This window comes from Hyla sarda, chromosome 7 (genome assembly GCF_029499605.1).
Source record: "Hyla sarda isolate aHylSar1 chromosome 7, aHylSar1.hap1, whole genome shotgun sequence".
Lineage (NCBI taxonomy): Eukaryota > Metazoa > Chordata > Amphibia > Anura > Hylidae > Hyla > Hyla sarda.
In genome coordinates this window covers 175,328,891-175,352,019 of record NC_079195.1, presented here as the reverse complement: position 1 = coordinate 175,352,019, position 23,129 = coordinate 175,328,891, and the positions used below count along the sequence as shown (strand labels likewise).

The following is a 23,129-nucleotide window of genomic DNA, read 5'->3' as shown; positions in this document are numbered from 1 at the left end:
ACCAGCTCTTACTTCACCAAAGCCTGGAGCCTTGGGGACACATATTGCCCATCCACCACGATGCCTTTCCCCTTATCACATAAGGATTTACGCCTTTGGCTTCCAAATAGCAGTAAAATCAAGAATATTATTTAAAGGATATTTGAGCAGATCATCATCAAAGCCTGATCCTATAGTAATGACCTGCAACCAGGATAACATCTTATGTTGCCTAGAATGCTAGTGGGAAGGGAAGAATTCATCACAGCAGCTGCAGCGCCATTGACTTCAGCCAATGCAAGCCTCCTCATTCTGAGAGTAATTTGAATCTCTGCAGGTCATACAAATAAGGCGGATGTGATGAGGTACAAGAGAGTGTCAGCCATCTATACTACCATTCAGTGGAGCCAGTAAAGGTATCCCACACACACACACACACACACACACACACACACACTACAATGTTATTAAACAAATGAGGATTTTATTTAGCATATGGTATGTCTATTACGTCCTTAACACAGGGACTTATTACTTGGCATTGTAGCCGTGAAATGTTGGAATCCTGGGTTTGAATTTGACTAAGGATAACATATACAGAGTTTGTATGTTCTCCTCCTGTTGGTATCAGTTTCTCAAGGTACTCCGGAATGCTCCAAAAAATATACTGATAAACTTTATTTCTACAACAATTGGCCATGAGCCCAAAATGAGAAAAGGAATATATCTACTGAACACACTATGGGTATTTGAATGAACCTGTATGTTTGTTCCATTTAATAAAACCATGACCATTCAGTGACCATCTTAAGACTGGGCAGACCTGGAATGACCTCTTCTCTTCCAACATACAATGGCTTCTTTGTTTCATTGCTGCTATACAAGATAACTAAAACCTTAGCATTTTGACTGCTGCAAGTGTAAACAAAGCCAGGGAAATGCAAACACACGTTTATTTAGTGATACATAACCAAATATATTTGTAATGTTTGACATGGTAACATAGTAACTTGTTGAGAGAGGAGATTTGTGCTCTATGGGTTTAGTTCTTGGCGCAGAGAGCACTTACATAGTACCATCCAATTATACAATACTACAATGGAAAGTATTTAACCCTAATGTCCAAAAAGAGTTTTGTTTTAGTTTTTTTACTTCATCTGCATGCTCAGCCAATATGGAATTAAAGTAGATTGCAAAGATAACATAATCAGTTATGTCACAAAAACAATACACTATATAAACAAAGCTATTATAGGTGTAGTCAGGGTGGTGCTTTGGATTTGTGTTTCAGTACACCTCATCATCTTTACACCAAGCTGTTTCATGGCTTATTAAAAACACTGGATACATTTTGTTCTAAACACTGCCAAATGTCACCAAATGGAATAGAATTTCTAGTTGTAAGTAAAGTTTCCCAACCTCTCATCATGGAGTGAGAAGTGGAATGTAACTCAAATTGTATATACATGTAACAGAGATTTTAGTATGCATTAGTCCCTGAAGAAAGGAAACAATCCCCAATACTGTATGTTTCAGCCATTCTTATATTGTTTTAGTGCCTGTGTATGTTGAGAAGAATAAAGAATGTGTTACCAAAGATTCAGATGGTGTGGCATTTACGGCAGATACACCTTAATGTAATGGTCTATTCACACGTACAGTATTCTGTGCAGATTTGATGATGTGCAGGATTTCAGGTCATTCAGTTTACATTGAAATCTGCAGCAGAAAATCCTGCGCATCAAATCTGCGCACAATACTGTACATGTGAATGGACCTTAAGGGTGCATTCACACGGGCGTATTTGTCAGCAGATCCGCAGCTGCGGATCCGCTGTCAAAGGCCCCTAAAGTGCTGCCCTCTTTGTGCCTGCTAATAGCGGCAATCCACCGATACCAGCAGACACACTTTGAAGTGCGAGTCGCAGTCAATCCACACATCCCGCAAATCGCGGCCGCTCCCCCGGCTCCCTGAGCTACACAGAGAGCGGCCGTGATGTGTGCGAGTACACTGCAGTGTGTCTGCTGGTAGCGGCGGATTCCCACTATTAGCAGGAACAAAGAGGGCAGCACTTTAGGGGCCTTTGTCAGCGGATCCACTGACAAATACGCCCGTGTGAATGCACCCTAAGGGTACGTTCACACATACGCAGATTTGATGCGCAGGATTTGATGCTCAGGATTACTGAGCACAGCTTCTAATCTGCAGTTACAAATCTGCGCAGGATCCCGTATGTGTGAATGTACCCTAAAAAGGTAACTCAGCGTTCTAGATTGGAAAGCAAGAGAGAATTTCATATGGTACCCAGAGCAGGAGGATGATAGCGCTTTTCTCCTCAAAATGTTGCTGCTTTTAAAGCTCTATGTAAGGGCTTGTCCTGTCTGTCCACATTGTTATTTCCATTAAGAGGGACCTCAGGAAGTGCATTGTATCTCATAAAACAGCTACTGCTCTGCTGCTAGGCTGGATTCCAGACCATGTGTACCTCATAGAGGGTGCCTGTTCATTATATCGTGGGGAGTGCTGAAAGTAGTTTTTTCCCCTTCATCTTGGATATATAATGACTGTGGCTTTAGTAGCAGGACAATACAGTCCTAGGATCCGTTTTGGTAGCAGAAGTGTATATGTGCATAAGGTGGCGAGTATGAATAGTGCCAGTGTTTACTGTCTTATTGAGAGGAATTATTTCCACTGTTGTGCTCCATTATAGGAGCAGAAATATGAAAAGAGTGGCAGTGCTGGATCTGTCATATGACTCATCAAAAGCGCCAGACTGACCATATGGACTTTAATGGGGTCCATTAAGTTTCTGCCATTTTACTGGACAAAATAGCGCCGCATGCTGTGCTATTTTTGCCTGCCATGTTTAATTCAATTTCAAATGCAGATGTGAACAGAGCCTAACTCATACACAAAAATCAGGGATTTTTTTTTAATATATACAAATGTGACCCATGCAAATCCTGAGAATATGCAATAAATGTTTAAGATTTAAACATCTGTGAAGACTGGTGTTACAAATTTAACCTACCATTCCGCTGTGATTGTTAAAGGGGTACTCCGCTGAAAACATCTTATCCCCCCGCGATCTCCGGGCCAGCAGCGGCAGGATCCAGAACATGGAAGCTTGCAGCTTCCGCATTCGTGAAGTCACGCCATGCCCCCTCCATTCAGGTCTATGGGAGGGGGTGCTAGTACATAGCCATCGTGCCTCCTCCCATAGACGTCAATGGAGGGGTGTGGTGGCTGGCATCGCCAATCATCAAGCAAGGAGTGGAGTTCACTGTGTGCACCGAATGACAGTGTTGCCAGGCCAGAGATCGCGGGAGTGCCCAGCAGCAGGACCCCCGTGATCTAACATCTTCTTTCCTATAGGGGATAAAATTTTCTCAGCGGAGTACCCCTTTAAGTGAGGGGGGGGGGAAGTTGGGTCACAAAGCAAATAGTGGCCAATCACAGCTCAGCTTTCATATCTCAAGGAGCTTTGTAAAAATGAAAGTTGTGATTGGTTACTCTGGGCAAAACCAGATTGTTTTGGTTTCAGGCAGGTTGATAAATCCAGGTCACTATGTGCATTGTGACCCAACTCAGTTTTTTTTCCTCTCACTTAATCATAGGGGAATAGTAGGTGGAATTTCATGCGCAGAAGCATAAAAACAGTTAAGGGTTTGTACAGTATAAATGGTCTAGTTGTCACAGTAGTAATGTCCAGCGATAATAATGTGCAGAAATGTTGATAAATGTCTTTTTTTTTTTTGGGGGGGGGGGGGGGGGGGGTTCTGAAATGAGAGGCTGCTCAAAATTTATTTTTCAATTCTATTCAATACAATTATCCTATGCCGATAATACAGCATAAAACTCAAGTCAAGTGCTACATATACAAATAGAGAACAGCTATCCGGAACTCTTTAGTATCACAGAAACAACAGCCTAAAATGTTTCAATAGTTGAATAATAATGAAAAATAAAAAAGTGTGAATAGGACTGCGGAATCCCATTGAAGCTCATAGGGCTGTAAATACATTCAGAATTTCCAGGCGGAAAACCGTGCGGATATTCTGACATGTGAACATAGCCTAAGTGTCTTTAGCTGGGCTAAACAATGGAATGCATCACAACATGTTCATTGCAAGAGTGGCAATTCGACCACCATGTAATATAAGGTACCCGACTTATGCATGAATGTCACAATGTACAAACATGTAACAAGCCTTGTTGCCCTCAATGGACAATTCCATACAGTCTTACGAAACTGGATCTTAACTGCTCAACTGTATATTTCAGAACGTAACTAATATTAATCAAAAAGCAGCCAGAAAAAAAAAAAAAAAGTACATGCCTGGGAAAAGGACTGTAAGTTTCCATGCCAGTATTGTGCTTGCCGAGTCCCTGTGGCAAAGGGGTAAGTAGAAGTTTATGTTCCCAGTCAGCAAACACAGCCTCATTTGTGCAGGATATTTTGGGAGTTATTCCCACCTCATTATAAATTCACCTCTCCTTGTATTTCATGCTTTTTATCGCACAACGTTCCAATAAGCCAAGAAGGAATTTCCCTGGATGTAGCTCATTATTTGGCAGAAGACATACAGTAATGCATGAAACACACAGAGGAACTTGTTGGGCATCTTTCCGGAATATAAAAAGAATATTACAGAGCAGAACATCTCCACACATAAAACCCCCTAGTGTGGAGAAATCCTTCAATAAACCACTTAAGTGTAATGTGTCATTTTTGAGAAAACATTCTTCCCTATGCCTGTGGAAAAAGTGACGGCAGGCTCGCTATGGAGTTTTTCTCCTGGACCAAAACCAACTCAACAACAACAACAACAACAACAACCTCCATAAAGAGAGAAGAACTTTAATAAAGCTCACTTTAGGAAACTTGAATACCTACTTTCCACATGATCAATACTCTATATACTATATTTTAAGCCCATAACTTTATCCTTCAACTTTCCAGCAAACATTAAAAGACAGTTTTTGTATACATGTTTTACTGCTTTAGTGTACAACAAAAAACTGTTTTGAATTTTTTTAGACCAAGTTTTTCGAACTCGATACATAAATATCAATTAGAACTTCAGTCATCACATTGTACCCTCCAGGGTAATGCAAAGATTCATGTATATGGTCTGGTATTATACTCTTTAGAAATACATTAGGCCAATTTTAAGTGAATATGAGGTTGAACTGGGTGCTATTTTATCCTAGTTGGTTATTACCGTATTTATCGGGGTATACCACGCACCGGCCTATAACACGCACCCTCATTTTACCAAGGATATTTGGGTGAAAAAAGTTTTTTACCCAAATATCCATGATAAAATGAGGGTGCGTGTGTGCGCGCGTGTATACCCCGATATACCCCCAGGAAAGGCAGGGGGAGAGAGGCCGTCGTTGCCCGCTTCTCTCCCCCTGCCTTTCCTGAGGTCTAGAGCGCTGCTGCCGGCCCTTTTCACCCCCTGGTTATCGGCGCCGCTGCCCGTTCTGTCCCCCTGACTATCGGTGCCGGCGCCGATAGCCAGGGAGAGAGAAGCGGCGCCGACAGCCAGGGGGAGAGAAGGGGCAGCGGCACCCATTGCCGGCGCCGCTGCCCCGTTGCCTCCCCCCATCCCCGGTGGCATAATTACCTGAGTCCGGTCCGCGCTGCTCCAGGCCTCCGTCGTGCGTCCCCAGCGTCGTTGCTATGCACGGCGCGGCGCTCTGACGTCATGCGCCGCGCCGTTCAGCGCATAGCAATGACGCCGGGGACGCACGACGGAGGCCTGGAGCAGCGCGGACCGGACTCAGGTAATTATGCCACCGGGGATGGGGGAGGCAACAGGGCAGCGGCGCCGGCAATGGGTGCCGCTGCCCCTTCTCTCCCCCTGGCTGTCGGCGCCGCTTCTCTCTCCCTGGCTATCGGCGCCGGCACCGATAGTCAGGGGGACAGAACGGGCAGTGGCGCCGATAACCAGGGGGTGAAAAGGGCCGGCAGCAGCGCTCTAGACCCCAGGAAAGGCAGGGGGAGAGAAGCGGGCAGCGACGGCCTCTCTCCCCCTGCCTTTCCTGGGGGTGTATCGGCGTATAACACGCACACAGACTTTAGGCTAAAAATTTTAGCCTAAAAAGTGCGTGTTATACGCCGATAAATACGGTATATCCTTTCTCTCCGAGTTATATCTGAGCGTAAAGAACTCCACAATCCTGGCTACAAGAATGTCAACTTTTGTTTTGCTCCTTTTATGCTAGACAATCTTAAATATAAGTTCTGCCCTAACCCACAAGCTATTCCTGTGCATTTTTTTTTTTTTTTTTATGTACGTCAATGACTCATTTACTTATGCACTTTGTCATTAACAGCATCCCAGTCCTATATAACCTATCTAGGGCAGCAACTATCAATTTTATAGATGAAAATCAATAATGTTGATGATTTCGCGTTATCGATTCATCAGTTGTTAGGGGACGTGGCCTAGCAACATAATATACCTACTAATTCTACTACTTTCCCTGCCGTTTAGCAAATCAGTCTGTCCCTAAATGCCCCCCTCCATCTCCCCTTACCCTCCAGTGTCTCTGGGTGCCTTTTTGAAGATGCTGCTGGTCTACAACATCTGTGGCCTAGCTCCAGCATAGAGACCACGGCCTGGAGTGCAGCCCAGAAGCCAGCACCACCTCCCTGTCCTCAGCACCTCAGGTCACAAGAAGACTACGGTTCTGACATCGGGGATCCCTCCTGTCCGGCCAGAAGCTCCTTTCTCCAGCCTTCATGCAGTGACCGATCTTCCTGGTGCAAATAGTAGTTAGCTCCAGGACTAAACCTATCCCCATGTCTATAAGCACGTGGATGAACAGATTTATAGGGAAACACTGGGTTACTAGTAGCATTATTGCCCTATAACTGATCAGCAACATATAAATTAGGTCATATATTTAAAAAGTAAAAATTGCATGACATCAGTAATGTATAGGCATCAGCAATATATGATCCCTACCCCTGTTACATACTAGCATAATTTCAATAAAACTTGAGATCACAAGTGTACCAGCATTCAGACCCAACCAGCAGTGATACTCTTATCTTGTGAATCGGGCATTCATGAAAACGGTGGGAAGACCCATTAAAAAATAACTCCCTAAAAGTCTGAGTTAGGGCCCTGTTATGCGGAGCAATTATAAGCCAAACAGGTTGATATTGCCCTGTGCAATAGACTCAGCAATCAGCTGACAGTAAATACTTTACTTCATTCTGACCTGGTTAAAAATAATCTTTTGTTGGCTGCACTTCTCCCTGTATATTGGGGAATGTGTTGCTGACAAATGATTGAAAAAAAAGGGCCTCACCAGGAACCATTTGTACTACTATCTTTGCAATAGGCTGTGTAAAAGATCAGTGATCAAACTTTTCCATCCATTCCACTGTCTACTGTGTCCAGCCAACAACGTCCTGGACTATTCTAACCAGGCCTTCTACCAGGACCAGGGATTTTCTCTCAACTTCCAAAACAGACATTACTACAGCTTCCCCATGAATTAGAGTAAACTACTTCCCTTATAAAGTTGCCCATACTGAGCTGACTTTGTACCACAGCACCAACAAACTCACCAGGGGAACAAATAGTAAGCGAGTGAATTAAGCCTACACCCCTTCAGCAGCAGGCCACCTATTTCCATGGCCAGTCACTAACTAGCCCAAATATATTAAAAACATTTTAATAAAAAGGCAGATAAGATACAAGGAAGACATTTTTACTCAAGAATCCCAAACAACATAATTGTAAAGTTGGTCATATACATGAGATTTGTGGAGACAGATGCCACTGATTTTGATGTCATCTACTGACATCATGGTAACAACACGACTGGATTGCACAGGCTGAACTTTTATATGCCGATCTCTTTTCCTCTCAGATAATCAGTGCCGGGGATACAGACAGATGCCTATCTCCCTTCACACAAACAACCTGCTTATTTGACGCCATGTTAAAGGGAAAACAAGGCAAATAACTGCTGGCTAAATAATCACTAGGCCCACAGCCATAGCATGTCTATGGCCAGCTTACACCTTTCGCCAGACCATTTTTATGTTTAGCATCACTTAAAAGAAAAAGAAAAATAGTTTCAACAGTCTAATGTAATTGGGAAACAATAAATAAATGACACATTCAGAAACGTGTTACCCCTGAAAAAAAAAATGCTACCGAGCAGCTCTACCTCCTTAACTGCAGCCTAGCAATGAATGAGTTACCTGATCCTTAAACATTAACCAGAACCTATTGTGCAGCAGGAAGATAACACACAGGAGCAAAACACACATAAAAGGAGCAAGCAGTGCACCAAGAAGAGAAAACCTGCAGGTAGAACACCAATCCATGAGTAAGTCTACTGTGCAAACAGGGAATAAATTCCTCTGTGCAGAAACATCTTGGCCACAAGTTAACTTTAACACAGTCACCAAGAGCTGGAGTGGCAAGAAATATCATTTTGTAACACTATATAAAAGAGAAAAAAAAAATGTTTATATATATATTTATTTAAACACAAACAGACGTTATACATGTACACAAGCTCAAAATACACAGACCAGGAAACTTCATACACCTATGACATAAAAACTTTATTACGAAGCACCTTGGTACCAACACAGACCTCAGATTTCAGTATGCACAGACAGTGCCTTGTATTTAGCAGCAGAATTAAAAAAACTAATTTTAAATTAATGACGTCTAAGTTCTGCGTAGGGTGCAAAGGTGGGACCTGACAAGGAATGACACTTAATGTCAGACACTTTCTATTAACAGGGATATTCACATGTGGGCCATTTAAGGCATTTCTGCTGGATATGCGATATACTTCTAGATGTGGGTGCTACCTCTGGTCCCAATACCTATGTTTAAATTAAAGGGGTTATCCAGCATAAGGTGATTTTAGTACGTACCTGGCAGACAGTAATGGACATGCTTAGGAAGGATCTGCGCATGTCTTGTGGCTAAATGGCTATGTTGTGAGATTACCATAACTGTCGCTAGCTCTTTGTGAACTTTTATTTCCTGTTTGACTTTTCTTTTTTTGACTACAAATCCCACAATTCCATTTTCCTCCCTCCCACACATCAGCCACCCCACCCATTGAAACATAAATGAGCTACATCCATTCAAATCAGTGTGGTTTTCAATCAGGGTGCATACAGCTGTTCATTAGTTGCAGACTGATCCCTCCACTCTTTGAAGCAGACAGGCTCCCTGTCATCAGCTCACTAGTGAGTCAGGTCTCAGCCGCATTGCAAGCTGGGAAAAATCTGAGACAACAGTCATTTTGTATGCTGTTAAAAATAAAATATTGGCGTGAAAATCACAGAAGAATTGTGAGAAAACCGTCACACACAGGTAAAGACACTATGTTATAAACTAAACTAACTTTACAGCCCCTGTAGCACAGTCAAATAAAACAAATTCCTGTAATACCCCTTTAAGGACATCCTGGCTTTTGACATAAATGTGAGTTCTGGAAACAGTGTATGTCATGGTGCTATGATGTTGACAACTCCCATTAAGGTCACAAATTGCATTAAACAGCTGGCTCAGCTGCATGCAGGGCAGAGGGGGGCAAGGGAGCCCTCTTTCCAAATGGGAACATCTATTTAGAAGTTTGTGTGCCACTGAGCACTCACATTTTTACTGTGGTGTTAAGGCCCTTTAAGACATGCTGACAGGAGCTCAAGAACAAGCACTGATCTTGGCTCCATTAGCTTAAAGGGATACTCCGGTGAAAACCTTTTTTCTTTTAAATCAACTGGTGGCAGAAAGTGAAACATATTTGTAAATTACTTTAAAAAAGTTAGTTAGTTAAAAAAATCTTAATCCTTCCAGTACTTATTAGCTGCTGAATGCTACAGAGAAAATTCCTTTCTTTTTGGAACACTGATGACATCACGAGCACAGTGCTCTCTGTTGACATCTCTGTCCATTTTAGAAACCATGCATAGCAGATGTATGCTAAGGGCAGCATGGTGGCTCAGTGGTTAGCACTGCAGCCTTGAAGTGCTGGGGACTTGGGTTCAAATCCCATTAAGGACAACAATAAATAAAACGTTATTATTATTATTATAATAACGTCAGCAGAGAGAACTGTGCTCGTGATGTCATCAGAGAGCATTCCAAAAAGAAAAGCATTTCCTCTGTAGTATTCAGCAGCTAATAAGTACAGGAAGGATTAAGATTTAGTAATTTACAAATATGGTTAACTTTCTGCCACCACTTGCTTTAAAAGAAAAAAAGCTTTTAACCAGAGAACCCCTTAAGGTCGGGCCACACAAACAAACAGTCGCTGCATCATTTGTGTGGTCCGATGTCATCATTGTTGGATGCACATCCCATATTTACAGGGGAAGTGCAAATAGGTGATGCGCAATGATTTTCATGGAACAACAAAAGATGCGATCAGCTATTTTTTGTTCATTGCTTGACTGCTAGACATCTTACATGCTTGTCAAAACTTTTATGGCAATGTTTCCCAGCCAGGGTTCCTGCAGTTGTTGCAAAACTACAACTCCCAGCATGCTGGGAGTTGCAGTTTTGCAACAGCTGAAGGCATCATAGTTGGGAAACACTGTTTTATAGCACCTTAAAAATCATTTGCTGAATAACGCGAGTTCATCTCAAGCAATAATTGTATTTCTCATGATCTGTAATGACATCTTAATACTACAATATCTTCTCTCTTAAAGATAACAATAATGTATTACCAGTGCACAATAGCATAACAAAATATCAAAATTCTGCAGCTAAAACACAAAATACTTTAGCTGCTTATTTTGGTCATGTTAACGGAGGAGGCCACACAGTTTCTCCATGCAGATGGATGTAAAGGTCACAAATGTGATTCTGCTTCCCGTCAGGAAACAGAACAATGCATAAGGCAGCATCTCACCCCTCCCCCCAACAGGGACATATCCCCAGCACAGAATAGAAAACATAACCTTACAGTTACTCTAAGCAGGAACGTAAGCATTAATAACCTAGGAATATGGGCACTTTGATCACTATTGTATTAGTGCTGATGTAAAATAACACTATATGGTATCCAGACTAAATAGGACATACAGACAACGACATATGCACAAAATGTCTTGCAATAAAGATGCATATGATATAAATATCACAGGAGACTAGTTATACACAAATATATATATTATATATACATACACGTATGTTTAATCTCTGGCTAGATGTCTGATGCAAACACCGCATAAGGGACACCACTGCCCACAGAAATACAGACAAGATGCATTTCGGTGCCCAGGGTCTGCAGGTGACTGACCACAGAGCTCTGCTCTGGCCAAATATGTGTTTTTAGACCAGGAGAAGTCACACCTCACTCCTTACATTATAGTGTAATCCAGCAAGCAAAAAGAAAGGTTATTTGCATGACACTGGCTGGCCTGCAGAACCCTAACCAAAGTGAAGAAGCAGAAAGAGACCTGATTCTCAGCCACACAACAGACAGCTGGTTGCAGGGTCACATTTCAGAGATTTCCCCAGGGGAGAAACACCGCAGGCTAGGGGGAGGAGGAGTAGGGTTTACAGACCTGCCACTTCTTAGAGTAAGATGACCACAGACCCTCCCAGGACAAACCCAGGCTTGTAATAGTAAACCGTTTTCATATGGTGGTGGCATTTCATACACAATTTTGCACTTTTATGGGGGTTGGGTTCCCGTACCTTTGTATTTGCCTACATGCCTTGAAAGCCAGGTACCTAATCCACCCAGCCATTTGCTTCTGGTGCCTAAGGGAAGTTCACATGCTGCACCAGATTGTCTGCAGATTCTAACAGCTGTATAAGATACAATAACTACATACTCACCTTACTAGTCCCAGGCCCATGTCTTGCATGGTCCTTTACCAGTCTATTTTTTTTGTTGTAAAAAAACGATTATTTATATTTTTTTTTTCTTCAATAAAAGAAATATAAAAAGGTGTAGTTTGTCATAAATGCACAACAAAGACCATGCAATAAAAAAAGGGAACAAATGAACATACCCCAAAATACAGATATACAATAGTCATACAGTGACATCCACTTACAAGATGGCGAGCATACGTAGTAGCTAACCCTTATACATACAGACAAGTAAGTAGCTAGCTGGCAAGATCTATCTGGAAGGCATAAACTGACTCCACAGAATCACAAGGGTTGTTTGTAGAGGTGTCTGTCTCTTTTCTCTTGACCCCATCAATGATGGACACTACTGCAGCCAGTGACTGGTCACACATGTCATCGCTAAAACCTGGTAAACAGACTTTTAGGGAACTATGGAAGCATCAGGAGTAGCAGAAGACTGGTACGGTGACTAGTACCTGCAAAATCCGCAGAACCAGATTGCTGTCCTACAGGCCAATTTCCATACAGAAAATTATCCATAGCATGTGGATGTTATTTGGAATCCCATCCACTTGCATGCTATTTTCTCAACTTTCGATTTTACTGGCATCAATCTGCAGATGAAATCCACAGCATTTACATCCTATGTGGACTTATCCTAACTTTTTGAGTTTGTTTCTATTGGTGTTCATCCATAGAACAGTGATTTGCATTAGAGCATATTTATTGTTTGCATTCCGCAAAAAAAAAAAAAAAAAAAAACACACGTAGAAATGTGCACGTACTTGCATCCTACATTTGGCCAGTGCCATGCACTACCACAATGCTTCTGGTGGAAAATTCAGTGCCTTATAGAGACACGCTAAGCTAATATAATCAGTGTAGGCTGTACAGAGAAATTATTTATTATACAGCAGAACATGTAAATAACACTGACCCTATAGTTAAAAGAAAATTACATAATTTACAGTAAACATAAAATGACAATCTAAATTAAGAGGAGTTCATATAAATTTAGAAGCAGGAATATGAACTCAAGTAAAGTGAGCCATAGGAGTCAAGACTTTTTCAATGACTGTACAATACATACTCCAAAATGTACCATCAAAATCCACTATGCTAACATACATGCTAACATAATAATAAAGGCCCATGCATACAGCAGTAAGATTCTGCTGATGCTTTGTACAACACTGTATTTTTCATCTACAGGAAAAGTAAAGGACAGTAACAGGCCTCCATCCATGTAAAATTGGAAGTACATGCATGAACAGTATTTTACCTAATTATAGGAAATTATTCGTTATCCAATTTTTTTTACATACAAAACACCAAAATTAGACCTACTATAGGGATAAATTTACCCAATGTTTAAACAATAAATGTCCTGGGTACAAACATTATGCAACCACTTTTTCTAGACCTTAATATTTAAAAAGGTGTTGCCTAGTGGTATCATAAACAGCAAATGGCAGCAGGTTAATGCATCAAGGAAATAGACAGGGTCAAGACAACCTGATGAAGTTCAAACAGAGCATCAGAATGGGGAAGAAATGGGGTTTAAGTGACTTTAAAAGAAGTATGGTTGTTGATGCCAGACAGACAAGTCTGAGTATTTCAGAAACAGATTTTCCCATACAACCATCTCTAGGGTTTACAAAGAATGGTCCAAAAAAAGATTAAAATATCCAGGGAGTGGCAGTTTTGCTGACAAAAATGCCTTGTTGATGTCAGATCAAAGGAGAATGGACAGACTGGTGTGAGATGACAGGCAACAGTAATTCAAATAACCACTTGTTACAACCAAGGTATTATACCTTCTACGAATGCACACCACATCCAATCCACAACAGCCTACCTGCCGATTGTAGCTGACCACATCCATCCCTTTATGACCACAGTCATATGGCTACTTTCAGCAGGATAATGTACAATGTCACAAAGCTCACATAATCTCAAACTGGTTTCTTGAACATGACAATGAGTTCACTGTACTCCAATAGCCTCCACACTCACCAGATCTTAATCCAAAAGGGCACCTTTAGGATGTGGTAGAACAGGATATTCGCATTAAGGATGTGTAGCCAACAAATTTGCAGCAACTTGTGATGCCATCGATGCTGTGACGGGTGTTACCTGCAAGAAGTGCCTGCTTAGCCAACCACTGACTGAGGCAGTACATTGCTGTTCAGCACAGCCATGGTTCCTGAATATACACAATGCATGGAGCTGGAACCCCTCAGCTTAGTGCAATGTGTAGCGTCCATTCCATGTTACTGTAGCTCATCTTCCATTGAAGTGAAGGCACAGCCACTACTCCGGGTATGGAGCCAAGGCTTCCGGCTCTGTACATCTCGGTACCACAGCTGTGCTGAACTACGGCTCAATAGGAATGCCAGGGGGAAGCACCCCGTTGATCAGTAATGGGTGACTTATGCAGATAAAAGGCCCACTATAGATGTCCGGCTTTCTATTTAAGTGTTTAGACACCTCAGTGTCTACCCAGTGTTTAGCCAATGTCCTTTCTTGGGACCTTATAAAAGGGTCCCCCAATAGTAAACAGATCACAGGAAGTTCTGTTGTTGATACTTCACCAATCAGCTATATTTTATGGGAAAACATTACAGCAAATCCATGCAGCACCACCACAGTAAAAAAAAGTTAACATTACAGCTTTCTTTAAAAATCAATGGCCTTTCCATGTAATACACTGACAAGTTTAGTCCTCCAGAGCAAGAGGAACTTTTTGTAGCCACTTTCCACTTGTAAACAGGAATCCCTTTAATTGCCTATTGCTATAATATATATATATATATACACACACACACACACACACACACATATACAGTGACCCCTCGACATATGATGGCCTCGACATATGATCATTTCCACATATGATGGCCTCTCAGAGCCCATCGTATGTTGAGACAGCCTCGACATATGATGCTGCTGTGTGTCCGTACCATCGTACAAACAGCTATCTGACAGCGCTGACAACTTCAGCAACTGACAGATCGTTGTTTAATGTGCCCCGTGTGCCCCGTTCTGCCTCCTGTTACTCACATGCTGTCCTGCTAACTCATACAGGCTTCCACTGTGAGCTCCGTGTAAGCCCCGCCCCCCAGTGCAGCCATAGCCAATAACATGCAGCATCTTGCTGCAGGCATCCAATGAGCTGCTGGCTGCCCTCCCCTTCCTTTCCTATAGAGCTGTAGTCGGCAGGATCGTAATGGAGGACATTCTGTCCCCCCTGAAGGTATTTAAAGAACTGTACAGTACTGTATGCGATGTCACATATCACATACAATACATATACACACTATACACCCCTTACATCAATGTTTCCCTATCAGTGTGCCTCCAGCTGTTGCAAAACTATAACTCTCAGCATGCCCAGACAGTCAATGGCTGTACATGCATGCTGGGAGTTGTAGTTGAGCAACAGCTGGAGGCACCCTGGTTTGTTAAACACTCCCCATACAATGGTCATCCCAGAACCAATTAGCAGTTTCCAATAGAGAAATGTATTCAACATACAATGGTTCCAAGGCCCCAGAACCAATTACCATTTTTACATAGACATATGTACTCGACATATGATTGCTTCAACATATGATGGTTCTCCTGGAACCAATTAATATCATATGTTGAGGGACCACTGTATATCTCAATTTATCTTCAACAAATAATGATTATAAAATTGCCAGTGAGACACCAAGCTCCATGACAGCATTGCAAAAGAAGCGTAACACTGTTTACTTAGAATATAAATGGTGAGGAAGAATGCTTACATGCAATACACTGGGAAAAGACCTCTCAACAAATGAATATTCTTGGACTAGGATACAGTTTGGTTATTTAAAAAAATAAATAAATAAATTATATATATATGAATATATAGTATATATTGACAAGAAGGATGCAACAATTTGCAAAACATTTCCAAAATACTCTCATGTATTCCTGGCTACTATGCAGATGAGTTGCCAAGCTTGTTTACTCTTCCACAGCATATTAAACCAGGGGAACACATTGCTAAATTCAGTTAACCCCCCTATTCAGCCTCCAAGTCACACGTGCTCTGCTGCAGACCTTGCTGCTCAATGTGCCTTTTGTCTGGAGGCTGGTGTTTCAACATCCTAGTCTTGAACACAAGGAGGAAAAAAAAAAGGGGGTCAGCACAAGTCTTCTGTCATTCATAAACCTGAATCAGTGCTCAGTGAACACCAGTCTCTCCTCCCCCTTCTCCACAGAAGATTGATGCCACAATAAAACAAAAACACCCAGCCTCCAAAAAGGCACAGCACCAAAACCTGTCTGCCAAGCCTGAATGGGGGGTAGGAAAAAAAAAAAAAAATGGGAAAAAAAAAACAAAAAAACATTGAGCTTTCTCAGCCAGGCCTGAGGCTCTTAGTAAGTGTCACAGTAGCCAAATAGTGTTGTTCTGAAGAGAAACTCATGCACAGCACAAATAAAAACAAATCGGTCATTTTACTATTTATTTTTGATTGTAGTAACAAAAACATCTGCTTGCTTGGATTTCTCTGTTCAAGTTTGGGCTATACACTTCTTTTGTATACTAACAAAATATGAGGTTTGCCTTTAGGCCATGGTTTTATATTTTGGAGGCTTCCACACAACATAACAAAACAAAAAACAAAAAGATACATTTGTAATACTTTGGCCATAGGATACTTTTTATCATCCCCTTCCATATGCAAACATATGCCACGAGATGGATTCTGACCGATCACTGACGTCTAACGTTAATGACATATATATGGCACAAAAAACGCTTATGGTGTGGTCAATTTTATACAGCAACATTTTGATCATTATTTATAAGCCTAAACCAGGAGTTGGCCCAAACCCAAACACAGCTAATTGTTCCATTATATATTTTTTCTGTGTTAAGGGTCAATTCCTAGTTTTGGCTTAGGCTGTGTTCACATCTGCAACATAGTTTACATTTTTAACGGCAATATCAATGCACTTATGGATCTGTCATCCGAAAGATACCAGTGGTGCCCCATGGATTCCACAGACTTATGATGGGGTCCGATATTTTGATAGGAAGAACAACACTGCTTGCAGTGCTGCTTTTCCCTTTAGATTTGAAGGGATTTGCAATGGAGACTCCAAACACAGCCCCAGATGCAGATGTGAACAGAGCCTTAAAAATACTTATTTAAAAAGCAACTATGTAAAAGTGCCTGATACTTTAGTATCCACATGTCAGACTTAAAGTGGCGTGAACCCAACCTAACTTTCATATATATGAACAATAATACTCCCTTGACAGCAAATTCCACAAAAGCAGATATCTAAATCGCCCACATGCAAATAGATGGGAAAGTACTCTAGCTTGAAAACCATAATTTTATTAAATTATTCACATGAATTTTGCTGCTGATGTTACCTCCAAAAATAATGGTTGTCCAAATACGCTGTTACAACACAGTAGACAATTCTGGGCAGAATGGTACTGTAAAGCATGGATTCCAAAGTCTATTTCCTTTCAAATAAAGTCAAACAACATTGTAAAATAGAAGGTGCTTACAAGCTAATAAATTAGGTATAAACACAACTATAAATGTATGAACCTTCTGCTCAGTGTCCATTACCTATCACACCACGTGAGTAGATTACACACTAATATATATATTTTTTATATCTATATATATTTAATATACTCGGTTATTCTCCTTCACCGCTCTCATACCATCTCTTTGGATACCTCTGAAAGAGCATTTGTTCAGGCTGCCAAGTTAAATCCTCCTTTCTCATGTCAAGGCTTTGAAAAAGCAGTCAGAACACCAGCTACACTGAGGTCTACCGAAGTAAAAGGAGAAAAGCAATTCCTTTGGCACCATAGAACCATTAAGCCTTTTGCAGATTATGAACTGAAGCACAAGAATATCCACTCTGCTCAACCAGACGGTAATGCAGTCTTATGGTGGTACTGTACATCATACCTACAGCTCTGCACCGCAAGCAAGAAGTGTGTGAAATGTCAAGTGGACAAACTGTATGCAATATACTTGATACATAATAAAAATACAAATATACATAAATATTATGCATTTGTTATATGACTTTTAAACACAAAAAATAAACAATAAAAAAAATTGACAATAAATGAGTGCAGTATTGCCTTCTTTGAACTAAATTAGCATAATAACAGTGTGATCCAGCTGCTCTCTAATAAGGTAAAGTAATGCATATTGCTTTTGCTGTGAGGTCTAACAACCAAAGAAACCACAGATACACTATCATTATAAATTAGCAGACAATGTTGTGGCCCTGACCATACACATAGTAGCCATATAATGGGTTTATAAATGACACCTATCAACTGGGGAAAATCTAAGTATTGGAATGGTTGGAGGGAGAATCCTAATTGCAGCATTTTAGTGAATGGCTTCCCAGGGCACACAGGGTTAAACAAATCCAGGCAGTGACTGCAGACATTAGGGGAGGGTTTTCAGGACATACACCAGTAACATCAGCTAGTTTGGTAAAAGAAAAGTTAGAAAGTGCAGGCCAATGGGGGTTTATGTCTGCCAGTGAACTTTTAAATCACTTTACAACTTAAAGAGTAGATGAAACTTTTTTCCAAGGTATTTTCTCCATTGAGAATAGACAAATCTATTAATATAAGGGTTAGGGGGTGTAGGACAGTAGACATTCCTTAAGTGTTTTAAAGGGAGCATTTCTTGAGGCAGCTAAATCACACACTGGTAGGAATCCCTCCCCCTTCCCAGGGCTAAGAAAGCAGAGTTCTTTTTCAAATCCCTTTCTCCTCTTGTGCTAGTTTACTGGGACTTCTGTACATGGAATTATCTAGTTGTGCTTTATATTGTGCAGCAAAGCCACAATATCCGCAAAAAAAACATTAAATATTCAGGAGTGGAACCATTGCCACCATTTATTGTGAAAACAACAACAACAACTACTGTGTATCAATAAAACATAAACACAATGAGACACTGTAGGCACAAGGCACATCCTATAGAATGCTGGCAAATCACACTGTAACCATTGTGATCAATACACAGGCAGATATGGAGTATTCATTGGAAAGCAGGGGGTTAATCACTTATCTTCCTTGCACCATGCACAAAATGTATGTAAATTGAGAGGGGGAGGGGAGGGGGTGCTTGCCCACTGGGCTCACAATCATTTGTATTCCGCATCACAACAAAGAGCAAAAATAAATAAAAATCCCATCCTTCTATATAGATACAATGTGCCAAGTGGAAACTTCACCCCATGGCACCAGATCTGGTGTGTGTGTGCTGAATACCTGGCATGCCCACTACCAGCACCACAACAACCCTCAGTGCACACACAGACAACGTGTCCTTCCTTCCACAGGATCCTCCACAATCCTTCCATGATCCATTGTTTGTGAGAACCTCTCATTGAGGTGTAAGGAGAGAGCGAGAGAGAGGAAACTTACCAGCTGAAGGCAGGAGAGCGGGCAATGTGGCAGCCCCGTCAGCACATGCACAATATCCCCTGGTGTGGTGGGCACAGCTCAGCCTGGCACTGCACTTCCTCCCCCTTATTCCTGGCGCTTTCCGTCCCTTTTTAGCCCACAGACAGTAAAAGGAGCTCAGTGTTAGTGGGTGAGTAAGTGAATCAACTAGCAGGGAGCACAGTAAGTTGAAGTGTCAAATTACATAGCCTATTCTATTACCATGCCTGCCGGTGGGCGGGAAAACCCGGGCTGTGCGCCTGCTCCGAGCCTGGACTGGAGGAGGATGACAGGACTGGAGCTGGACGGAGCAGCACATCCTCCTCCGCCTCCTTCCAGCAGCAGCAGGTGAATGGTGGAGCAATACACCTCGTATACTCCGTCCACATGTGCAGCCGCAACCGCATCACTTTCTACCGGGGAATCCCACGCGCTTAAAGGAGACCATACACCCGGGGATAGTGCTCTCTGCATAGCATACCATAGGGCGGTGTTTTCCTAACCAGAGTGCCTCCAGCTGTTGTAAATCTACATGTCCCATCATGCCCGGACCGCCAAAAGAAGTCTGGGAGTTGTAGTCTACAATAGCTGTTGTAGTCCACATACTGCTTCATGGGCTAAATCAGTGTTTCCCCCAACCAGGCTGCCTCCGGCTGTTGCAGAACTACAATTCCCAGCATGCCCGGACAGCCTTTGGCTGTCTTGGCATGCTGGAAGTTGTAGTTTTGCAACAGCTGGAGGTACTCTGGTTAGGAAACACTGATATAGGGATATGTGGCTACACCATGCTGCTTCATGGGTTATATAGATTTTCCCAACCAGGGTGCCTCCAGCTGTTGCAAAACTACTACTCCCAGCATGCTCTGACTGACGAAGGCAGTCTGGGCATGCTGGAAGCTGTAGTTTTGCAACAGCTAAAGGCTAGGTGGTCACACCATGCTGCCTCATGGGGCAAATCAGCCTTTTGCTGTCAGGGCATGCTGGGAGTTGTAATATTGCAACAGCTGGAGGTACCCTGGTTGGTAAACACTGTTATAAGGGTATGTGGTCACATCATGCTGCCTCATGAGCCATATCATTGTTTTTTTGCAGTCTTGGGCTCAGTTGCAGTTTGCAGTATGTTGAGACTATGACATTTTTTTTTTTTTACTAAATTTTGGGGTCCTATAAAAGTACGCAGGGCGTACAGGTATGGAATTTTTGTCCCCAACCAGCTAGCGGCTATCAACGGACCATCAACGGGAGGCGGGGAGTGCTGAGGGGGGACCTGAGACCGGCGATCTACGGCGGTTCCGGGTCATACGGGTCTCCGGTGACCCGGAAAATAAGGGGGATCATGGGTGTCCAAGACACCACCGATCCCTGCTATTGGTCGGTCCGGGCAGAGCGGGGGAACTGTGATGTGGACAGGTCCCTTACCGATCAGCGGCGGGCGGCGATGCTCCAGCTTGCGTTGCGTTCGGCAATTCAGCTGCAGGAGGTGAGTAGTTGCCTAGCAACATATGTGCAGTGGTCTCTAAACTGTGGCCCTCTAGATCTTGCAAAACTACAACTCCCAGCATGCCCACACAGCAGTTTGCTGTATGAACATGCTGGGATTTGTAGTTTTGCAACATCTGGAGGGCCACAGTTCGGAGATCACTGTGTGGTGGTCTCCAAGCCATGGCTTTCAAAATCTTGCAAAACTACAACTCCCAAAATGCATGAACAGCAAAAGGCTGTCAAAAATACAACTCCAAACATGCCCTTCGGCGATCAGTAAATGCTGGGATTTGTAGTTTTGCAACAGCTGGAGGCACACTGGTTGAAAAATACTGAGTTAGGTAACTTAATGCAAGGTTTTCCAACCAGTGTGCCTCCAGCTATTGCAAAAGTACAACTCCCAGCATGCATGGTCTGTGAGTGCATGCTGGGAGTTGTAGTTTTGCAACAGCTGGAGGCATGCCCCCATGTGAATGTACAGGGTACATTCACACGGGCGGGTTTACAGTGAGTTTCCTGCTTCAAGTTTGAGCTGTGGCAAATTTTCCGCCGCAGCTCAAACTCCTAGCGGGAAACTCCCCACAAAACCCTGCCCGTGTGAATGTACCCTAAAAACACTACACTACACTACCACATAATAAAGGGAAAAACACTACATATACACCCCCTTACACTGTCCTCCTCCCCCCCCCCCCATAAAAAGGAAAAATGTATTGTACAGCAGTGTTTCCAAAATGGAACCATCAGCTGTTGCAAAACAACAACTCTGAGCATTTCAGGACAGCCATTGACCCTCCAGGCATGCTGGGAGTTTAGCAACAGCTGGATGCACCCTGTTTGGGAATCACTAGTGTAGAATATTTTTGATAGCGGAGCCAATTGTAACGCTTGCATCTGAGTCCACCCCTATGCAAATCTTTAATTTAGGCCTCAAATGCACATGGTGCTCTCTCACTTCAGGACCCAGTCGTATTTCAATTAAACAGTTTAGGGCCACATATGGGGTATTTCCGTACTCGGGAGCAATTGCTTTACAAATTTTGGGGGGCTTTTTCTCCTTTTACCCCATATGAAAAGGAAAAGTTGGGGTCCACACCAACATGTTAGTGTAAGAAAAGATACATTTTTACATTAACATGCTGGTGTTGCCCCATACTTTACATTTTCACAAGAGGTAAAAGGAAATAAAGATCCCCAAAATTTGTAACGCAATTTCTCCTGAGTATGTAAATACCCCATATGTGGACGTAAAATGCTCTGCGGACGCACAACAAGGCTCAGGAGTGAGAGTGCACTATGTTCATTTGAGGCCTAAATTGGTGATTTGCACAGGGGTGGCTGATTTTACAGTGGTTGTGACATAAACGCAAAACAATAAATACCCACATGCGTCTGAAAAATTTAATTTTTCATTTGCACAGCCCACTGTTCCATAGATCTGTCAAACGCCAGTGGGGTGTAAATGCTCACTGCACCCCTTATTAAATTATGTGAGGGGTGTTGTTTCCAAAATGGGGTCACATGTAGGGGGTCCACTGTTCTGGCACCATGGTGGCTTTGTAAACGCATATGGCCCCCGACTTCCATTCCAAACAAATTCTCCAAAAGCCAAATGTGACTCCTCTTCTGAGCGTTGTAGTGCGCCAGCAGAGCACTTGACGTCCACACATGGGGTATTTCCATTCTCAGAAGAAATTGGATTACAAATTTTGGGGGGCATTTTCTCCTATTACCCCTTGTAAAAATGTGAAATTTGGGGAAAAGCCAGCATTTTACACATCCGACTTTGACAAAAAGTCGTCAAACACCTGTGGGATGTAAAGGATCTCTGTACCCCTTTTTACGTTCCTTGAGGGGTGTAGTTTCCAAAATAGTATGCCATGTGGGGGGGGGGGGGGGGTTGCTGTTCTGGCACCATAGAGGCTTCCTAAATGTGACATGCACCCCAAAAACCATTTCAGCTAAAATTCACTCTCCAAAATCCCATTGTTGCTCCTTCCCTTCTGAGCCCTCTAGTGCAGCCACAGAGCACTTTACATCCACATATGAGGTATTTCCTTACTCGAGAGAAATGGGGTTAAAAATTTTGGGGGGATTTCTCTCATTTTACCTCTTGTAAAAATGTTGAAAAATGGCTCTACAAAAATATGCGAGTATAAAAAATGAAGATGTAGAATTTCATTTTGAATGTCATTTTGAATACTTTGAGGGGTGCAGTTTTTATAATGGGGGCAGTTATGGGGTATTTCTAACATGAAAGCCCCTCAAATCCAAATCCACTTCAAACTGAACTAGTCCCTGAAAAAATTCCAATTTAGAAA

At 42.3% G+C, this 23,129-nt stretch overlaps 1 protein-coding gene across 6 annotated transcripts in view; it reads right to left on the bottom strand.

The window, feature by feature from the left end:
• ZMIZ1 (zinc finger MIZ-type containing 1) overlaps window positions 1-19,564 on the bottom strand; it is a 348,947-nt gene extending 329,383 nt beyond the window's left edge. For 2 of the 6 annotated variants that reach the window (XM_056531360.1, XM_056531359.1), the window contains exon 1: window positions 19,309-19,536. The gene's annotated coding sequence lies outside the window, so the exon portion shown is untranslated. The other 4 variants (XM_056531356.1, XM_056531357.1, XM_056531358.1 and 1 more) reach the window with 3 other exon arrangements.
• Window positions 19,565-23,129: the final 3,565 nt, after the last annotated feature.